The 21,284-nt window shown below is 41.3% G+C and overlaps 2 pseudogenes; both read left to right on the top strand.

The window, feature by feature from the left end:
* Window positions 1-4,177: 4,177 nt before the first annotated feature.
* On the top strand, window positions 4,178-8,933 carry LOC107122737 (annotated as a pseudogene).
* Window positions 8,934-15,278: 6,345 nt separating this feature from the next.
* LOC107122731 lies at window positions 15,279-20,937 on the top strand (annotated as a pseudogene).
* The last annotated feature ends 347 nt before the right edge of the window (window positions 20,938-21,284 follow it).

The following is a 21,284-nucleotide window of genomic DNA, read 5'->3' as shown; positions in this document are numbered from 1 at the left end:
TTTTTCTGGAGCATGGGGCAGCTATTGCACATCAAGGGGTTTTTATACCACTGTACTCTCCGTAATCTCTAACTGTTCTCCCATTTATTGAATTTCATGTCTATGTTTTGATCCAGGCTCAAGGCATGATAATGTTGCTTAAGCTAGAACAAAAACTTTTCTACTCTCATTACTTATTCTGATCTTGGATGAACCCCCATTGAACATATTGCAGAGAGGTGAGGACATGGGGTTGTACTATCCTTGGTTGGTGAAGTGAGGAAAGCTTCATGAGCTATTCAAGTTATGCCCTTGTATAATAGGTACTTCGTGATGAAGGTCTTATAAATACTTTAGGAAAACTTACTGATATAGTTGATAATCTGTCCCAGACCTGAACATTGCTGACACAGATATGTTTTACACTGGTGGTTTGGTTTTTCAATTGTAAATGAGTATAAATTTGTATAAGGCTGTATTTCTTTGAACTGTGGTCAAATTTCAGTCATTATGTTACACTGAAACAGTATATTACCAGTTTCATAAATACTGGGCAAGATCCAGATACTGTTGGAATAAATGGGCCTCAGACCTGTCTTTACATGCTGCAGAATGAGGTGGTAGAATGGTAGAATGGCCACTGCAAGGGATAGTGGTTATGGTTTTCAAATTTAGCATTAACAACTCCTTATAAGTAGAAAGCTAGAGATAGGCATGAACTCCTGTCCTTCATGTACTCAGTTTTCACTTGCAGGGTGTTTTTACGTGGGGGAGCACAAAGCATGTGAGTAATCAAACATATCGAAGGTAATTTAAAACGTAATTTAAAACGAAGGTAATTTAAACCAAGAACTCCCCATAGGAAATGGATAGTGTTGAATTCCTGGCTGCAGGGACAAAACCTCTTCTTAAATATTGATTGGATGCAGCCTAAATTTTCCAATGGTGGGATGGAACATTCCTGCCTCTCTCCTCTCATTGCAGCCCACTATGAATGCTACTCCTGGAGGATGGGGGCCCCAGAGGAATGCTGGGTTGGGTTTTTTTGCAATCACAGGAAACTGTCCATTTAGTCTGGATTCAACACATCGTATGTTAATCTCTGAGTATTCTATTATTAAAAGGTAAAGGTTCCCTTGCTCGAAAGCCAGTTGAATCCAACTCTAGGGTTGCAGTGCTCATCTCCGTTTCAAAGCCAAAGAGCCAGCGCTGTCCGAAGATGTTTCCATGGTCATGTGGCCGGCATGACTAAACACCAAGGCGCACGCTGTCACCTTCCCACCGAAGTGGTCCCTATTTATCTACTTGCAATTTCTTGCTTTCGAACTGCTAGGTTGGCAGGAGCTGGAACTAGAGATGGGAGCTCACTCCGTCTTGCGGCACCCGAGTCTCGAACTGCTGAACTACTGACCTTCCACAGCCTGCAGTTCAGCGTCTTAACCACTTGAGCCACCGTAGCTCTATTATTATTATTATTATTATTATTAATAATAATAATAATTCTATTATTACCATCAACCATACTGTGAATTTAACTTATGATTCAAGACGACCTGGTTTAAATGATATCTTTAGGTAAGAATCCTATAATGTAACACTCTGGGCTTGTCACTTAGTAAATATTAAGCAATACTAGAAATAAATTCATGAACATTTTACCATTGACAGCATTGGGATGTTTGGCCACATATACTAGTGTATGATACATACAACATGTATTTTTCAGCATCAAGTGGAGATCTGTTGTTGAGTTCTATTATTGATTTCATGGTTTATTAGCTAGCAAATACTTGACAAATAATCTTGATTAAGTAGTCTAATGTGAAAAAAGAGTTTTGTCAAGCATGCTCTGATAGTGAAAATATAGAATACATTGTGATGAAGGGGCAGGTAATGTGTGTTGATTAAAACATATTATCTTGTTGTTCCTAGCGCAATTATGTTAGAATGGTTTTAGTGTTAACCTCTTGTAATGGCCATTGGCCCTATGCAATAAAACTGAATTGAACTGAACTGGTCTCAGGAAAGGGCACATCACGGGCATCATTTAGCATTTAAATGAGAATGGGCAAGAAAATTTTGACTTTTGATAATATGTGTAAAACCTCAAGTGCCTTCATTTGTTCTGCTAATAAGAAAAGTAAAACTGAAGAACAGAGAGCTTTGAATTACAGGGTAGTTGTGTTTCTGTGCCCCTTTGTTTACTAATTGCTAGCTTATTTTTGCCCTGACCTGGATAGCCCAGGCCAGCCCGATCTCATCAGATCTTGAAAGAGGAGGAAGAAGAAGAGTTGGATTTATACCCCACTGTTCACACGGAGTCTCAGAGTGGTTTACAATCTCCTTCCCTTCCTCTCCACACAACAGACACCCTGTGAGGTAGCTAGGGCTGAGAGAGCTATGAGAGAACTGCTCTTGGGAGAACAGCTCTGAGAGAACTGTGACTGACCCATGGTCCCCCAGCTGCCTGCATGTGGAGAGGTGGGGAATCAAACCCGGTTCTCTAGATTAAAGTCCACCGCTCTTAACCACTATACCAAACTGGCTTGGCCCTGGCTAGAATTTTGATTGGAGAACACTAAGGAATACCAGGATCATGATGTGGAGGCAGACAATGTCAAACCACCTCTGAACGTCTCTGCCATGAAAACCCTACGGATTCGCCATAAGTTGGCTGTGACTTGACAGGAATTTTTTTTTTAGTTTTTTTTTTGACACGGATACTATTATTGTTAAGTCACTTGCTTAACAAAGAAGTCGGAGAGCGATTCAGCAAGAACACAACTTTATTCTTCAACTTGAACACAACTCCAACACGGATCAACATCTGATAGCCAGAACAGAACAGTTCAGCTTTTACATTGCAGTTGTCCTGCTTTTAAACTCTCCCGGCTAATGTAGCCACGCCCACTGTACAAATACCAACCTATACGGTTGTTCATATAAGGACCAATCACGGACGTTCCCGCTCAGGGAGCTTGCTGTAAGTGATTGGCTAGGTGCTTTCTGGGCTAGCAATGCGATTGGATGGATTTGGATCCTAGCCCAGGACGAAGCTCAACATGGCAAGTCAATTTGATGTTTCACATACATCATGCATTCAATGGCAGCTATTGAATACTTTACAATTATAATAACTAGAAAAGCCAAGAAAGATGAAGCAGTGCAGGATGGCCAGACTTACTCCCTCCTAGGGAAAAGAGCTCTTCAACTCTAGATTCTTGTGCTCCTCAGTTTAGCCAAAGCCTCTCTGCCGGCCCTGACCATTGCTGTTTATAGAAGAGAGGAAATACAGAACAATATTATATGGAAGGTGACATATTTCAGATGCTTCAATTAAAGATGTCCTTATGTTGATGAAAATATTTTAACAATGGCCAAACCCACGATGTTTTGAGGAATCAGGACTTCTAAAGGGAACAATAATCTGAGGGAGCAAAGCAGATCAGGCTGTAAGAAAAGGTTGGATATATATGGATAGAAGAGAGGAAATATAGAACAATATTATATGGAAGGTGTCATATTTCAGATGCTTCAATTAAAAATGTCCTTATGTTGATGAAAATATTTTAACAATGGCCAAACCCACAATGTTTTGAGGAATCGGGACTTCTAAAGGGAACAATAATCTGAGGGAGCAAAGCAGATCAGGCTGTAAGAAAAGGTTGGATATATTTAATGTATACTGTATTTAAGAAGGATATTTTACTGTGTTCATTTTTATGCCTCTTCATTTCTGACTTGCATAGCCCAGCTCAGCTTTGTAAGACTGAAAGTACTTTGATCTAAATTTATTACTATTTAAATTTACTCTTTAAAGTTAATAGGTACTCCACCTAACCTGTTGGTTTGCTGTTGTCTTTTAAAACATAATTAAAGTACCTATTTAAGACTTGTAGGTAAACTTTACAAGGAATTACATTGGCAAATAATATCTGCAAACTGCATGTGAATTCTAGCATTAAATATATATATATGGCATTTATACCAATTGTCACAAGATGTCGCTACCCACTTAAAAGTGAAATGCTCTTTTGAGACAAAGACCAGAGCCCCTCCCAGCTATACAGTAAGAACAGACACTGTCAGATAACAGGATGGATACAATGGTTTAGTTACAGGGGGTTTCGTAGCATTTAATTTAAATATTTAAGAGGTGATTTAATTTTTAGGAACAGGAATGAAATTTGCCATTGCTATGGTCATTTTGCTTCAACGCTGCTTGGCAAGGAGGCGACTGCTGCAGCTGATTTTTCTCTGCATGGCTTGGAAGATGGGGAATAACCAGCTCCATTATTCAGTGCCGGAGGAATCCCAGCACGGCACCTTTGTGGGCCGCATTGCCCAGGATCTGGGGCTGGAGGTGAGTGAGCTGGTGCCTCGTATGTTCCGGATGGAATCTCAAGGTGGCGGGGACTATTTAGAGGTAAATGTCCAGAATGGGATTTTATTTGTTAATTCCAGGATAGACAGGGAGGAGCTGTGTGTCAAAAGCCCTGTTTGTGCCATTCACCTGGAAGTGATTGTGGATAAACCTCTGAAGGTCTTCCACATAGAGGTAGAGATCAAGGACATAAATGACAATGCTCCTACATTCCGTCAAAAGGAACAGAAAGTCTTTGTGTCTGAATTGAGAATACCTGGCTCATTTTTCCCATTGGAGGGAGCGTCTGATGCAGATATTGGTCCAAACTCTCTCATCTCCTATACAATCAGCCCTAATGACTGCTTTACTCTTGATGTTAAGAGAAAACATGATGAAAGCCAATTATTAGGACTTCTTTTAAAGACCTCTCTAGATAGGGAGGTCAAGGCTATGCATCGTTTGCTGCTCACAGCCACTGATGGGGGCAAACCAGAGCTCAGTGGCACTGCTCAGCTGGTGATTGTTGTGCTTGATGAGAATGACAATGCACCAGCCTTTAACCAATCTGTTTACAGAGTCCAAATGACAGAGGATGTTCCAAGTGGGTCATTAGTGTTTAGATTAAATGCCACAGACCCAGATGAAGGAATAAATAAGGATATTACATATTCCTTTCAAAATCATGTACCTATTAATTTAAAAAATATATTTGGCTTAGATTCTGTTAGTGGAGAAATAAAAATAAAAGAAAACTTAGATTTTGAGGGAAATCATCAATATGAAATTCAGGTACAAGCGAGTGATAAAGGGAGCAACCCAATGACAGGATACTGTACTGTTGTGATTGAAGTGCTGGATGTCAATGACAATGCCCCTGAGATGTCACTGAAGTCTTTGATGGTGCCAGTGCCGGAGGATTCTCCTCTGGGGATGGTGGTGGCCCTGATCAGTGTCTCGGATAGGGATTCTGGAGCCAATGGGCAAGTGACATGCTCTCTACACCCTCCTGGGCTTCCCTTCAAGCTGGTGTCCACCTTCAAGAATTACTACTCAATGGTGGTTGGTGAGCCCCTGGATCGGGAGCAGGTGGCAGAATACAGACTGGTTGTGACCATCCAAGACCAAGGGGTACCATCACTGTCAGCCAGCAACAGCCTGGTAGTACCCATTGGTGATGTGAATGACAATGCACCCACTTTTGCTCAGCCCTCTTACACAGTGTTTGTGAGAGAGAACAACCCTCCTGGTGCTCACATCTTCACAGTGTCTGCCTCGGACCCAGATGTGGCAGAGAATGCCTTGGTCAGCTACTGGCTGGATGAGAAGCAATGGCCACTGTCGAGCTACATTTCAGTGCATTCGGAGAGTGGGAAGCTGTATGCCCTGCAGCCTTTGGATTATGAGGAGGTGAAGCTGCTGGAGTTTCAAGTGAGGGCCAAGGATGCTGGACTGCCCTCATTGTGTGGCAACGTAACCATTCAAGTCTTTGTGTTGGATGAGAATGACAACACACCTGCAGTATCTCCTCCAGCCGAAGATACCCCCACTCTGTTGAAGGTCCCAGTGGCAGCTGGACATGTGGTGGGCAAGATTCATGCCCTTGATGCTGACTCAGGCTATAATGCATGGCTGCGCTATGAACTGCATGAGGCCACCAGTGGCCCATGGCGGGTGGGACTGTACAGTGGTGAAATCAGTACCACACGTGTCCTTGATGAGGCGGAAGGTGATTTTATTCACCAGAACCTGCTGGTGATGGTGAAAGACCATGGGAAGCCAGTGTTGTCAGCTACAGCTACCCTAAGTGTGTCACTGGTTACTGGTACCCAAGCAATCCACAGTGATGTTCGTCTTCTCAACATGGGAGGGAGCCCAAAGTCGCTGGTGAACAATGCCAACATCTACCTCATCATTGCCATCTGCTCAGTATCCAGCTTGTTCCTGTTAGTGGTCATAGTGTATCTGGTCCTGAGATGCCAGTGCCAGCCAAAGGAGGTAATGACATATGGTCCTGGCACAGCCACACTAGTATGTGCCAGTGAAGTGGGCAGCTGGTCATATTCCAATCGCCACAGCCACATCTTGGCAGGTGTAAGTGGGGAACCTGGTGCCAAGAGTGACCTCATGGTTTTCAGCCCAAACATCCCTCCTCCTCCAGGAAGTGAGAAACAGGAGCAAATTCTTTATGATTCATCACTACAGGTGAGTCATATATTTTGAGGAAAATGTTGTATTTTTTAAATCATATCTCATTGTATCAATTGTATATTTCTGTGCTTATTGGTAATTATTTATTCAGTTTCAGGGAGGCAAGGGCTTTTAATCTTTCAAAATCTTCAGTGTTTATCACAAACAATTGTGGTTATCATCATCCCTTCTTGCTACATTTCAGACAAGGGTTTAAACATATGTATACCCTCTGCTGTAAGAAATGACTATATTCCACTAATCTGTTATTTAAATGTATGTTTGCCATTTTATTTTAAAGGTATTCCTTATTCAGAAACTTCAGTAGGACTGCAGGGAGCAATATGCGTTCAGTAATTCGGCTTGCTAATTTCATTAAGTCTTTTCTGTTCATCATCTTTTTTTGTTTCTGAGAATATGGGTTTGTAAAACAGATCCACAAAGAAATCACAGTCCTTGGATCCAGCCCATCACCAATCATTGCTTATGAGTAGTGATCTCCAGTCAGGTGGCATCTCTACGACTTCCTTAGATACATCTGTTAAACATAATAGCAATCAGATGAGCATTTGAAAAGGCAGCTATATCCACAGAAGTTGCATGTTCATACCTCCTTTGCAGGATGATTTTAATGCAGAGTTGTTAAATTAGTCTTACCTGAAAAGCAATATTCAAGGTGTGAATCCATTTTCCAGTCTTTTCCTCCTGAAAGGCATTACATCCACTGAGTAGTTAATTGCTGTATTCTTTACTGAGGGCTGCTGTACATGACTGAGAGCCTCATTTGGCCAAACTCTAGCTGGGCAGTACCACTTCAGACTATTGCTTAGGGCACCGCATGACCATTTTGGCAAGGTGGGACCATAAAGGAAGATTGCTTCAGAAATGGAATAGAAAGAATGAATAGAGAATAGCAAATCTCCCAGCACAAACTGTTTTTAGGGACTAGGAAAAGGACATACAAGGCAATTATTGTTTCACTGATGGCCATTTGGTTGGATCCAAATTAGTCACACTTCAAGTGGCAGACACTTCCACTCATGCAAGGGGAGGGAGTGGGTTTGTACAATTTCTGTTGATTGCATCATCAAGCAACAGCCTTTCACACCACTTCCCACGCTGCTTTCCAATCCTCAGGAGCGACTTCTCTGTGGATGCGTGTATAGGGCACTGCAGCAGGAAGGGGGAGGTGGGGAAGATCTGTTTTATGAGGGGAGAAGAATGCATTGTAAAGGTTTCTTACATTGATATCTAATGAAAAATGTAACAAACTATGTGTCATATCTAATTTTGTCACAGCCATATATTAACATGACTTCGATATGGGACTTTGTTGACAATTATTACATAGTATTTGTGATCAATGACATTTCTAGATAAATGTCATACTGGAAAATTGGATTGCTTGCAAATTCTGGCAGGAGAAATGAAGGGGTAATTCTATACCTTCCTTCTACTAAGTTGGATCCTAGTACCTCCATTCTTTTGGATTAACGCTAATTTACTGAAAAAGAACTGTAAGATCTGTCTGACAGTATCTCTGAGACAGGATTTATGAGGCTCACGTTGCACAGTATGGGTGTGTGTACTCACACGGTGCATAATTATGTAATTCAGGAAAATTATGAGTACAATAATGACACTAATATCTATATACACATTTTGGTTCTTATATACTCTATTTATCGATGTATTGATAATGATTTTAATATGGAATTTGGGGGATTATGTTCAGAAATTGTGAACATTGTACTAGAAACAAAGGTTTTCAGACCAAAACCTGGAACTGCAGTAAATTATTATTTTTAAAGGACTGTGGAAACCTAGAATGTGAAATGTTAGATAAAAATTCAGTCTGCACCGGTTGCACGTTTCTCTTATGTGAAGGGTGACCAGCCATCCATGTTTTCAATGCTAAATTGGTATTCCTATTACTCTACAGGGTTCCCATTTGGATTAGTGCTTTTAACCAATGTTTTGAGCAAATTCAGGTGATATTTCTGTACTGTATTTTGGGGGTCTGAAACTGTGTAAGCTGTGCAGCCATGTGTTTGGAGACAGGGCAGACTAGAGCTTTTAGAGACTAGAGCTTGACTCCTAACCCTGAAATTTTGGCTACACCTCCATTATAGGGCAGAATGCCCTAGCTGTCTGCTGTACATGCTGTCTGATTCCTCTCTAACTAATTTTGCAGAAAATACAGTCTATTGGTATCCCTCTTGATTCTCTCCTTATGTTAGAAGAATATCAAGCTTTTAGATCACTGAAACAGAGACCTTTGGATATTGAAAAACAAACTGTCTGCTCTTTAGCAAACAGGACATGCTCCCCGCTGGAGTTTGGTATCACATCTGATCATGGGGTTCTAGCATGCTATTTTTTACACTTAACATCTCCTTGATTACATTGAGCTTTTATGCTTGCAAGGCTTAATGTTCTTTTTGGAAGATTTTCAAGATGTTCCTTATCATGAAAGAAATCTTGAATCTGTATCCCATGTTTTACTTTATTGTGACTTCTATGTTAAATGGCGAGATTCTTCAATTAGTCCTCTTCTGCACAACTTTCATTGATATCCTGATGAGAGGCTTGTTTATTATCTTCTGTTAGATCAGCACCCTTATATTGCTTGGTAAGTAGCAAAGTATCTTCTAATTGATAAGAGGATTTGGGAGCATGAGGTAAAATCCTCTGATGGGGAACTTCTCCCTTTGTAACACTAGAATTGTACTTGTTTTCTTTCTTTTGTTGTGTTTATAATTTATGCCAATAAAGGTACTGAACTGAATTCAGGTAGATTTTTCTCTCTCTGTTTTTTTCTTATGCTAGAGCTATCTGTGACCACTAGCTTTTCCCATTAAATGTTAATATTTTAAATAGCTTGATGAAGAGAAGTACAACTGCAAGTGCTATTTGAAAAAAGGGCATATATTTTATCGTGGAAACATACAAATGTCAGCTGATCAATCTCGTCAAACAGTTCTTCAAAGTTATTAAATGATGTTATGTTATGTTATATGTTAAGTGTAATGGCATTTTAATTGAAATAAAGGAATAATATCAACTGAGCAATATGTGATATTTAAAAACATCCAAAACAACCAGTGCATCTTTTTAATGGGCTACTCACATGGTGAATGATTGCTTTTGCTTGATTACATGTACCTTATGTTCCACAACCATTATTTTACATTAAATGCATGAGGAAATTCAATACATTCGTAGAAGGGAGAGGCTATGGATCTGTATTTAAAGCAACTATTGAAATACTTCTAAAATGATGTGAAAGATAATAATGTACAAGACATTTGGAGGACTCAAAACACTGCATGCAGAGACTACACTTTCCCCAGCACCAATCCACAACTCATATTCTCATATTGAATATTTCCTGCAGACTTATAATATTTAAAATTGACCAATATACCACAAACTTGACTATTAAAGTTGTAAAATCTGACATTGCAATGTAGCAATTCGGTACTACTCTACTACAAAATCTGAAACAAAAGAAATAGCATGAAAATTTTATTTATTTTATAAAGATCTAAACAGTTGTTTTGCCTGTATTTTAATACGTTTGTAATGAATTTATAAAGACATAGAAGGTCATAGAAGGTCTCCCACTTTGGCAGGAGACATCCCCCCCCACCAGCCATTCCTCTCTGAGCTGGGTGGTGGGAGGAAAATGTACAGGACATGGGAGCAGGGTGAGTGCCAGCTATGCAATCATGTCACTTATGGCATGACTGGAAGTGACATCATTGTGTCACTAGCAACTTCAAGGGGACCCCCACTGGTTGCCAGCCTCATTCTCGTAATACTTAGAATGGATATTATTCGAGACTGCTGAATCTTTATGGCTTGTTTTATTCATTTTCAAAGAAAATTTCCATGCCACCCCTCCAGAATCTGCATGAAACAGCACCAACAATAAAAACAATAAAAACAAGTCAAACCAATAAAAGCATGCCAGCCCGATAAAACAGGTCAGCATAAGCAAGCCAAGACATAAGAGCATCATAAAAAGCCATCTGAAACAATATAGTCCTCATGTTCAAAGCAGACAATAAAACATTTAAAAAGATGGATCATTTAAGTTAAAATCCAGCATAAGGAGAAAAGTTTTGGCCTAGTGCCTAAAGGAAAGGAAAGTTGTTGCCAGGTGAGCCTTACAAAGGGTGGGGTGGCATTCCCAAGGTTTTATTATGGTGTTGTTTTTTAATTGTATTGTTTTTATTTTGTGAACCAGTTTATGCCACATATAAATTTTCTAAGCAAATAAATGATGCAAAAATTCTAGCAGTACTAGGAAAAGGTCCTAGACACCCAGATTCTTATATACTTATTTTTCTTATTTATGAAGATTATGTTTTTCTGGCATTCGTACCGAATTATCATATTGGTATCTTAGTATGTCATTATATCAGCCCAGAATAAGTGAAGTTAAGACAATTTTTTATTTTATCATATTAAAACAATTATCAAGTATATTTTAAAGCTAAAGCAAGAGGCCAGGTCAGCCATTTTGGGGCTCATCAGTGTTCATAAGGCATTTGATAGATTAGAATGGTCATTTTCAAAAGGAACCTGGAAAGAACTTGTGCTAGTAAAAACATTCAATAATGGTGTAGAGAATAACATACCATTAATCTACATGTGAAGATTATGATAAATGGACATTATTTAGGGCCTTTTTATTTCCAGAAAGGTACTTCTCAGGAATGTTCACACTCTCTTATAATATGTGTAGTACATATTTGCATTTGTGCTATAGATCTGCAGAGATAGATAAGGGACTGACAGCATTAAAATCATTCAATTATGATGTATGTGGATGATGTTTAATTACACTTTAACTCAGTTCAGAAGGTATTGAACATAATATTAAGCCATAGTGAGAAATAGTGTAAATGTGGGAAAATCTGGAATATTTGCATGCATATATTTTTAAAAGAGCCAGCTTGGATTGAATATGTTTGTATAATACGATGGGATATGGCAAGAAATAATGACTTACTGGGAAAAAGATTTAAATAAAGTGGTATCTAACTATATTCAGAACTTTTACGTTTTAAAATGCAGAATGAAGACCTGGTTTATTGTATAAGGATTAGAAATATTCGTGAGGATAAAGAAAGAGGAAAATAGAGTTAGAAGAAAAATGCTCACCTACCTTCCTTGTTAGGAACTGATTTTCAGGAATAGTTTGAATATACAAAAAGAATAGGAACAAATTTTCACAAGTAACCTTGCAATCATGAGAGTTAGAAAACAAAATTATGGTATTGCCCTGAGAAGGTATAATAGTTTTGCAGTACATTCCTAGAAGTAAGACCTATTTAATAGACGGAAGAGAGGCTATGTTTTTCTGAGGAATTTGACCCACAGTTGCACAATCACACTGTCCTTTGAAGCTGCGGGTGCAGTCTGTCAGTGCATGATCAGATGCAACTGTGGGTGAGTTAGGGTTTTTTTGGTGCTGTTTTCCCCCCATGTGCTTCACCAATGGATCGATGAATCGCACCTCCACACCGAGGGCTCCCTATGGAGTTTGCAATGATGCACATACTGCGAAGGGGGAAAAACAATGGCACAGAGTTGGGATGGCCTGATCAGACCATCCTGATTCCATGAGAGCGCACTGGAACGATCAGACACGGGAAAGTCACAACCGGTTAACTATTGGATTTCCCCCGGTGTCTTTTACCTTCGCTTCTGTGGTGGAGCAGAAGGGTTTCCGATGGCTGTGGGGTGCTTCCCAGATGTTGTTGTCTGATCGCGCCCTTTAAATCCGTCCAGCATTTGTGCCTATGTCGGGTCTAATTGTGTGTCTGATCGCAGCCTGAGTTTGGTTTTGAATAGACCTGCTTAGAATGGCACTGTTACTATACCAGGTGGCTTAGATGTTCAAATCCTGATGGAAATTGTAACAGTAGAGGGAATTACAGTGACTGTTTGTTGGGATATTTGCAAGTTCTGTCTCTGAAGTCATGAAACAGTTAACCTGTTTGTTTATGTATGCTAATTGCTAGTTATCTTAGGACCAATGAGCTGTCGTGCACTTATTTCCTGTGCTAGAAGGAGGAGTCTTATTCATAATGAAGTGACCTTTAGCCTGGTCGTTGGCTGATCAATATTTGGGTGATGTTACCTGAGATTTTGCATATACACATTTGGGGGGTTTCTTCTTCCTCTTCTTGTTCTAAGATGAGATGTGAGAATCCATCTTGGAGTAACCAGTAACTAGAAAGATGTAGCTAGTTAGCTAGACTTTTTATTGTTTTTATCCTCTCATGTAACCCTTCCTAATTTTCTTAGTAAACTTTCTTTTAGCTAATTTCTACATGTGTGCTGTGTCATTGCTTTACTCTGCTAAATATCCAACACAAGGTTATGTGCTATGGGAACTAGGAAGCCTCTGCTGAGACACAGCATGTAAATTAGAAAGGCAGCAACTCAGAGTAGAAAGAATTTTTGAGAAGAAATCAAATTTTTGTTTTCTAGGGCATTTTTCGCCAAACCTTGTTGGATTACAAAACAAAGAATCTTTCCCTTAAAGCCTGCCTAACCAGCATGGACAGAGGAGGCATTTCTATGGCTTGTAGTCGACAGAGGAAGGGGAGAACTACCAAAGTGTTCATTTATTTTTTTAAATATGTGCATGTGTATGTGAGTGTGCGTGCACCTGGAAGTCATGGTGACCTCTAGTGACTTACCCCTACTGGGGGCTTGGAGGATATTCAGAGATATGGCTGAATAAAGCCTGCCCCCACATCCCACCTCTGGTATTTCAAGGAGGTCTCCCATCCAAGTACTTGCCAGAGTTGACCTGAGATACATTGCTGAGATATAATACCTGAGATACAATGCTGAATCTGTGTATCATACAAGGCAAGGCAAATGCAACCATTCAGACTGCATCTTGGGCTGGCACTGGAAAGTTGAGCATAGAAATTTCCAGTCTGTGAAAAGGTTGTTGAAGGATTGTGATATTAGTGACTGAATGTGAACAAATGAAAGCTTGCTGTGAAGTTTGTTTAAAGGCCAAAGCTACTGCCCTCAGTTACAAGAAGCAGCAGAGTATTCCCAGTGAAGGACTCTTATAAAATATGTATTCAGATTTGGTTGGCCCTTTTCATCCTTCTCTCAGAGGGAACAAGTATTTCTTGACGTTCTTGGATGTTGGAAGTCAAGGCATATGTTTATTTAATAAGCTCCAGGGCTCAAGTGCTGGAGAAATTCTGCTATGTTGCAGCTGTGAAAAATAAATTCAGTAAGGCTCTAGAGATTCGGTTTACAGACAAGGGGATTGAGTACCATAGTAGTGAGTTCCAAAAATTCCTGGAGCAAGGGGGGATTGAGCATAATACAAGTGTGACATACTCTCCCCAGCAAAATGGCTCTGCTGAATATCTTAACAGGAACATTCAAGACATAGCATTCAAGACATAGCCTGCCCTGACCACTACTGGGCAGAAGCTTTAACTACAGCAGGTTATTTGTACAATAGAATATCTTCAAAGGTGACAGGAAAAATTCCATTTGAACTGTGGTTTGGAAAGAAACCAGGCCTAAGACGTTTGACCATTTGGGTCCAAAGTTGTTGCGCATGTATCCAAAGAAAAACAGGGGAAGCTGGACCTCAGAGCTAAAATGGGAATCCTTGTTGAGTATGCTACAGATGGAAAATGTTTTGAGTTAAAGACTGCAATATGGTACATATTGATGAAGGAAGTGTGCTTCAAACTTCAAAGCAATTAGAGTCCACAGTGCCAATCAGCCAGGAGGCTGAGGATTGAGGCTTTTTTGTGATATGACCATTTGCTTGCCTGCAGGGACTGCCTGTTCACAGGCAGGTCAACCAGAGACCCCACAATCAATAGGGGAAGTGGGGCAAGAGAAGAAAGAGACTACTACAGTCACAGAGAAGCAATAAGGGAGTACCACCTCAAAAGTACACCTTGTGTGTAAATGTGCAACCTGAGAGTGAATCTTCAAGCTGTGAGGAAGTGATTGAGCAGCTTGCACTAGTTGTCAAATACTCCACCTTCAGGGCACTAGTAAGTATTGCAGCATCTAGAAAGATGCATGTTGAGCATCTGGACTTTAAGACAGCATTCCTCAATGGAGATCTATCTGAGGAACAAGCTACCATAGCATGGATTGAGAAATTAATTATGCTGCTGCAAAGTCAAGGCTTTCAACAAGGGAAGGCAAACACCTGCCTATTTGCCAGACTTAAAGATGGACTGTATCAGTATGTACTGGCATACATGGATGGACTGTTATTATGCTGCCAAACCAAAGAAGATGGTCAGGAAATTGCAGATAACTTGAACAAAAAGGTGGAAGTCAGACAGTTGGGAGAACTGGGCTGCTACCTTGGAATACAAATTAAAGGAACTGAGAATGGGAGTTTTTTCCTGAACCAAAGAAACAAGATTATGGACTTTGAAGAGTCCCTGGGCCTAAAGGATGCCAAAGGAGTTAGTACTCCACTTTAAGCAGCCTACCTCAGACTTAAGATTGGAGTGTTGCTTGAGAGCAACCAACAATACAGAGAAGCAACTGGCAAACTTCAAGACCTGACATATCTGCAGCTCTTGGGATATTATGTAGAAAGACCAGTTCATCAAATAATTATGACTGGAATGCTGTAAAGAGACTGGCCAAATGCCTCATAAAAACTGCTGACTCGGAACGAAAGATCTCAGCTTGGGACAACCTGAGACTGGTTGGAGACATGGACACTGACTGGTGTGAAGACCAGACTGATTACAAGTCAACAAGTGGCTACCTATTCTTCTATGGAGACAGCCTGATCAGCTGGACTAGAGAAAAGCAACCAGTAGTTGCCAAATCAGTAGCCAAGGCTGAGTACACATCTGCTGCAAATGCCTGCAGTGAAAAATTGATCATCTGTCTACTAAAAAACTTTGATGTTGATGAACCTAAACCAATAACTTTGTTTGAGGACAATCAGGCATGCATAGCCTTATCCAAGAGTGAGAGCATCAAAGCAAGAAGCAAGTATATTGTGGCCAAATATTATTCTGTGAGAGAGATGCAGCAACAAGGGCTAACTGAGATCAAGTATTGTCCCTCAGAAGAGATGGTTGCTGATATACTTTCCAAGCCACTCGCGAGAGGGAAATTTGAATGCTTGTGCAAGAAGCTGAACCTTCGTGACTTCCGTACATGAACCTGAGAAGGGGTGTTGCGATATTTGCAACTTCTGTCCCTGAAGTCATGAAACAGTTAACCTGTTTGTTTATGTATGCTAATTGCTAGTTATCTTAGGACCAATGAGCTGTCGTGCACTTATTTCCTGTGCTAGAAGGAGGAGTCTTATTCATAATGAAGTGACCTTTAGCCTGGTCATTGGCTAATCAATATTTGGGCGATGTTACCTGAGATTTTGCATGTACACATTTGGGGGTTTCTTCTTCCTCCCTTTGTTCTAAAATGAGATGTTAGAATCCATCTAGGAGTAACCAGTAACTAGAAAGATGTAGCTAGTTAGCTAGACTATTGTTTTTATCCTCTCAAGTAACCCTTCCTAATTTTCTTAGTAAACTTTCTTTTAGCTAATTTATACATGTGTGCTGCATCATGGCTTTACTCTGTTAAATATCCAACACTGTTTCTATGAAATTGCCCTATTAACTTATTCATAATGGTCTTGCACAGCTCCAGTATATTTCAATGGCATTTGTGTAGTAAAACGTCTCAATGTATTATACCCTACCATTTAAGTTAAATCAGAGTTTTTCTGATGCATTAAACTCAAACTATCTTATTTACTATATGAGACCCACATGAGATCTAATGGACAGCCAGCACTGTGTAGTGGGTATAGAGTGTTTGACTAGGAACTGGGAGGTGCAGGTACAAATCCTTACTCGGCCATGGAAGCTTGCTGGGTGACCTTGGTCTAGTCACACACTCTCAGCCTAACCTACCCCACAGGGTTACTGTGAGAATAAAATGGAGGAGAGGAGAATGATGTTAGCTTCCTTTGGTCCCTGTCGGGGAGGAAGGTGGGTAAAAGGTAAAGGTTCCCTTGCTCGAAAGCCAGTCGAATCCGACTCTAGGGTTGCGGTGCTCATCTCCATTTCATAGCTGAAGAGCCAGCGCTGTCTGAAGACATTTCCGTGGTCATGTGGGACATAAGTAAATAAATGGTGTACCGGATAGAATGTTAGCCTTAGCTGGAGGGATCTGAGATCAAATCCCTTACTGTCTTACTTGTTTTTCTACTCAATATTGACAACCACTCCCCTGGAGATATATATATTTGTATCATCTCTCCTCAGGGCCAATACCTTGAAGGGTAAATTTGAGTGGGAAAATTTCTAGAGGTGAAAAGAAGCCCTTTCCTCTGCTAGTCCTCTGTTCTAAGCTGCAGTTTGTATGACTCTTTTTGGCAAACAAAAAAAGATGTGGCAAAATATGTGACTCAGTGCCATGAGTAACTTGGACTTCATTCATTCTGGGTTTCCTTACATCTCAGTGGAACAATTCACCAACATATCACAGTAGCTTTTTAACACCTTCGGTTTCAAGATTCTAATATGAATTTTCCAATATTCTTTTGTTCGGTACTTTGCTGCTCTCCGTTTCATCATGGGTATTAAAAGCCTGGGGGACATTATTGGGCTAGAAATTAAGATGAAGGTCAATTATGAACAATCTGCAAACGCATATAAAAACTGAGAATTCATGTACCCAGATATATACTACGATGCCGCTCAGCTGGTTTTGGCAATGTACTTATCTAAGGAATTTTTATCCCACTTTTCTGCTTTAAAAACAAAGTCAATAAAAGTAAACATCTAGTATAAAAGAAACAATTAATCCAGCTATGAAGCCATGTATTTCAGGAAGCAAAAGTTCTTGCATATGTTCTGAAGGATGGGCTTCACCAGCAGCTTGAAAGATATTAGTATAAGTGCTGGCAGAATCTAAGTAGAGAAGGAGTTTCACTATTAGGAAGCCACCACAGAGAAGGGCAGTAGCTATCTGCCTAACTTCAGAAGGTGGATGCACATGGAAAAGGGGCCTTCGTCTGAATTGATGCGCAGGTTCATATGGGAGGGTCTTTATGATAACCTGATCTGAGATCATTTAGGGCCTTACAGGTAAATCAATTTGTATTGGAGGGAACAAATGAAAGTCAACGAGCTTTCCTTATAGAAGAAACATGTTCCCCGGGCCCAGATACTAATAAATCTGCTGTATTTTGGACCTGCTGATGTTTCTGAACCATCGTCAAAGGCAGCCTCCCATGGAGAACCTTGCAGTAATTAACCTTGGAAGTCGCCAGACTGTGGGAAAGAGGGGCAACCATAAATAAATGAATTAAGCATAAGGGATTGTGAAAAGTCGCATAAAATCAAAAATGAAGGAAAAAAATCCATGCTATGCAAAACTAGAGTGAAAGAACTAGAAAAGGTCATGAGGTCTTCCTTTCCCCACAAAGATTTCCAAGATGATTGATTTCTATGAGTTGATATAAACTGGTTCACTTAGAAGAAAACCGTGAGAAGCATTTAGGCAAAAGATAGAAACATAGCTTCGTCTGCACATAACATAGTCAGTCACATGGTGTCGCTATTGCCTAAAAAATCTCCTTGGCACTGTAAAATACTGCTCTGGACCTTTTTTTGGGGGGGAGGGGGGAACACAGGAGATACCCAATTGTGATAAGATTTTATTAGTGATGTGACTCTCTGACTGCCGGTGGTTTCCTAAGCCACCCATATTAGCTTTATTTGCTACAAACAATTTGGAGGAAGCATCCTGATTTTATATCTCTATGGTTATTATGTGGACAAATTCCTTGGAGAGGAGGTGGCTGCTGCAGCTGGTTCTCCTTCACACAGCCTGGGAATCAGGGAGTGGCCAGCTCCATTATTCCGTGCCTGAGGAATCCCAGCATGGCACCTTTGTCGGTCGCATCGCCCAGGATCTGGGGCTGGAGGTGAGTGATCTCGTGCCTCGGATGTTCCGACTGGAGTCCCAAGGCCGTGAGGACTATTTTGAGGTAAATGTGCAGAATGGTGTTTTGTTTGTGAATTCTCGGATAGACAGGGAGGAGCTGTGTGCCAAGAGCTCTGTCTGTGCCATTCACCTGGAGGTGATTGTGGATAAACCCTTGGGGGTCTTCCATGTGGAAGTGGAGGTTGCAGACATAAATGACAATGCCCCTGTTTTCTCTGTCATTGAACAAACACTGTTTATTCCAGAATCAAGACTGCCACATTCTCCTTTCCCACTAGAGAGTGCTTCTGATTCAGATATTGGCACAAATGCTCTGTTAACCTACAAGATCATTCCAAGTGACTATTTCAGGCTCAATGTAGTAACAAATGAAGACCACAGTAAATCTGCTGGGCTTGAATTAAAGAAACCCCTAGACAGAGAAGACATCTCTGTGCATCATTTGTTACTGACAGCTAATGATGGGGGCAAACCGGAACTCACAGGGACACTTCGGATAGTAATAAATGTGCTGGATGTAAACGATAATGCTCCCTTATTCAATCAATCAGTCTATAAGGTTCAGGTGCCAGAGAATCCAGTTAATGGGACACTCATAACTACACTCAGTGCCACAGACTTGGATGAAGGAATGGCCAAGGAAGTTGCTTATTCTTTTAGCAGCCTTGTTTCTGCCAGAGTTAAAAATGTTTTCCAAATAAGTGAGATCACTGGTGAAATCAAGACTGTAGGGCTATTGGATTATGAAGACCTTAATTTATGGGAAATTCAAGTTGTGGCAGAAGATAAAGGCAATCCTCCACTGGCCGGACACTGCAAGGTTGTGGTAGAGATCATAGACGTGAATGACAATGCTCCTGAAGTGTCACTGAAGTCCCTATCAGTGCCGGTGCCAGAGAACTCTCCCCAAGGGATGGTGGTGGCGCTGATCAGTGTCTCAGACAAGGACTCTGGAGTCAATGGGCAAGTGATTTGCTCACTGTGGCCTCCTGGACTTCCCTTCAAGCTAGTATCCAATTTCAGGAATTACTACTCTCTGGTGCTGCAGGAGCCTTTGGATAGGGAACAAGTAGCTAAGTATGAGCTAGTGGTAACAGGCCGAGATGAAGGGACTCCATCGCTGTCAGCTACTAGAAGCTTGGTGGTGCCCGTTGGTGATATAAATGACAATGCACCCGCTTTTGCACAATCCTCCTATAGAATCTTTGTGAAGGAGAACAACCCACCTGGCGCTCACATCTTCACTATGTCTGCTTCAGACCCAGATGTGTCTGAGAACGCCTTGGTCAGCTACTGGCTGGATGAGAAGCTCTGGCCGCTGTCAAGCTATATCTCAGTGCATTCGGAAAGTGGGAAGCTTTATGCCTTGCAGCCATTCAACTATGAGGAGCTAAAGTTACTGGAATTCCAAGTGAGCGCTAAGGATGCTGGGCTGCCCTCCCTGTGCAGCAATGTAACAGTTCAGGTCTTCGTGTTGGATGAGAATGACAACACACCTTCTGTGTCTGGGCTAGAGGAGGCCCCCACCTTATTAGTGGTCCCTGTGATTGCTGGACATGTTGTGGGCAAGATCCGTGCCCTGGATGCTGACTCAGGATACAACGCCTGGCTTCGCTATGAGCTGCATGAAGCAAACAGTGGCCCTTGGCGAGTGGGACTGTACAGTGGTGAGATCAGCACCACGCGCATCCTGGATGAGGTAGAGGGTGGAAGCAGCCAGAATCTCCTGGTTGTGGTGAAGGACCACGGCAAGCCTCCGCTCTCAGCCACAGCCACTCTGAGTTTGTCTCTGGTGGCAAATACCCAGGCCATCAAAACTGATGCTCGTCTTCCCAGGACAGGGGGGAATGCAAAGCCGCTGGCAGACACTGCCAATCTCTACCTGATCATCGCCATCTGTTCAGTGTCCAGCTTGTTCCTGCTGGTGATCCTCGTGTATGTGGCGCTGCGATGCCAGAGCCAGGCCAAGGAGGCAATGATGTACGGCCCTGGGACAGCCACACTGGTGTGTGCCAGTGAAGTGGGCAGCTGGTCGTATTCCAATCGCCACAGCCACATCCTGGCAGGAGTGAGTGGGGAGCCTGGTGCCAAGAGTGACCTCATGGTTTTCAGTCCCAACATCCCTGTCTTTTCATCAAATGGGGAAGTAGGAAATGTGAAGGAGCTGGTTCCAAATTCATCTGGAGAGGTGAGTCACATTTTGGAACTGTTAAAGTTCAACACTCTTATTCCATTTCGTGTGAAAATATGGAAGCAAATTATGCTATTGGTTCAGGGAATGTCTGTTGAATAGCATGGGGTATGATAATGAGGTATCTGCATTTCTCAAAATCTAATCTGTGTCCACATTTATTGAAATTTTTACCCTTATCTCCCAGATGCATAGGTACCTAAATTAAGCGGTTTAATTTATTCTTATGATATTTGGTGGACCTGCCATAAGAATATTGCAGAGGCAGGACTGGTGCAGTGGGAAAGGAGTCCTTCTGTTTTACTGACTTAATTTTTACCCTGCCTTTCCTCCCAATGGAGCACAGCAGCTTACATCATTCTCCTGCATTTTATTTCACAACAACCCTGTGAGGTAGGTTAGGCTGGGTGTGTGTGACTGGCCCAAGGTCTCCCAACAAGCTTCCATGGCAGAGCAGGGATTTGAACCTGGATCTCCCATATCCTGTGCCTACATGCTGAACACTATATCATGCTGGCTAATATTTTGTGTGAATGAATCACTGTAGATGGGCAC

Source organism: Gekko japonicus, unplaced genomic scaffold (genome assembly GCF_001447785.1).
Source record: "Gekko japonicus isolate JY-2015 unplaced genomic scaffold, Gekko_japonicus_V1.1 scaffold2546, whole genome shotgun sequence".
Lineage (NCBI taxonomy): Eukaryota > Metazoa > Chordata > Lepidosauria > Squamata > Gekkonidae > Gekko > Gekko japonicus.
The sequence above is the reverse complement of the archived record's forward strand: the minus strand, read 5'-3'. Positions and strand labels throughout refer to the sequence as shown.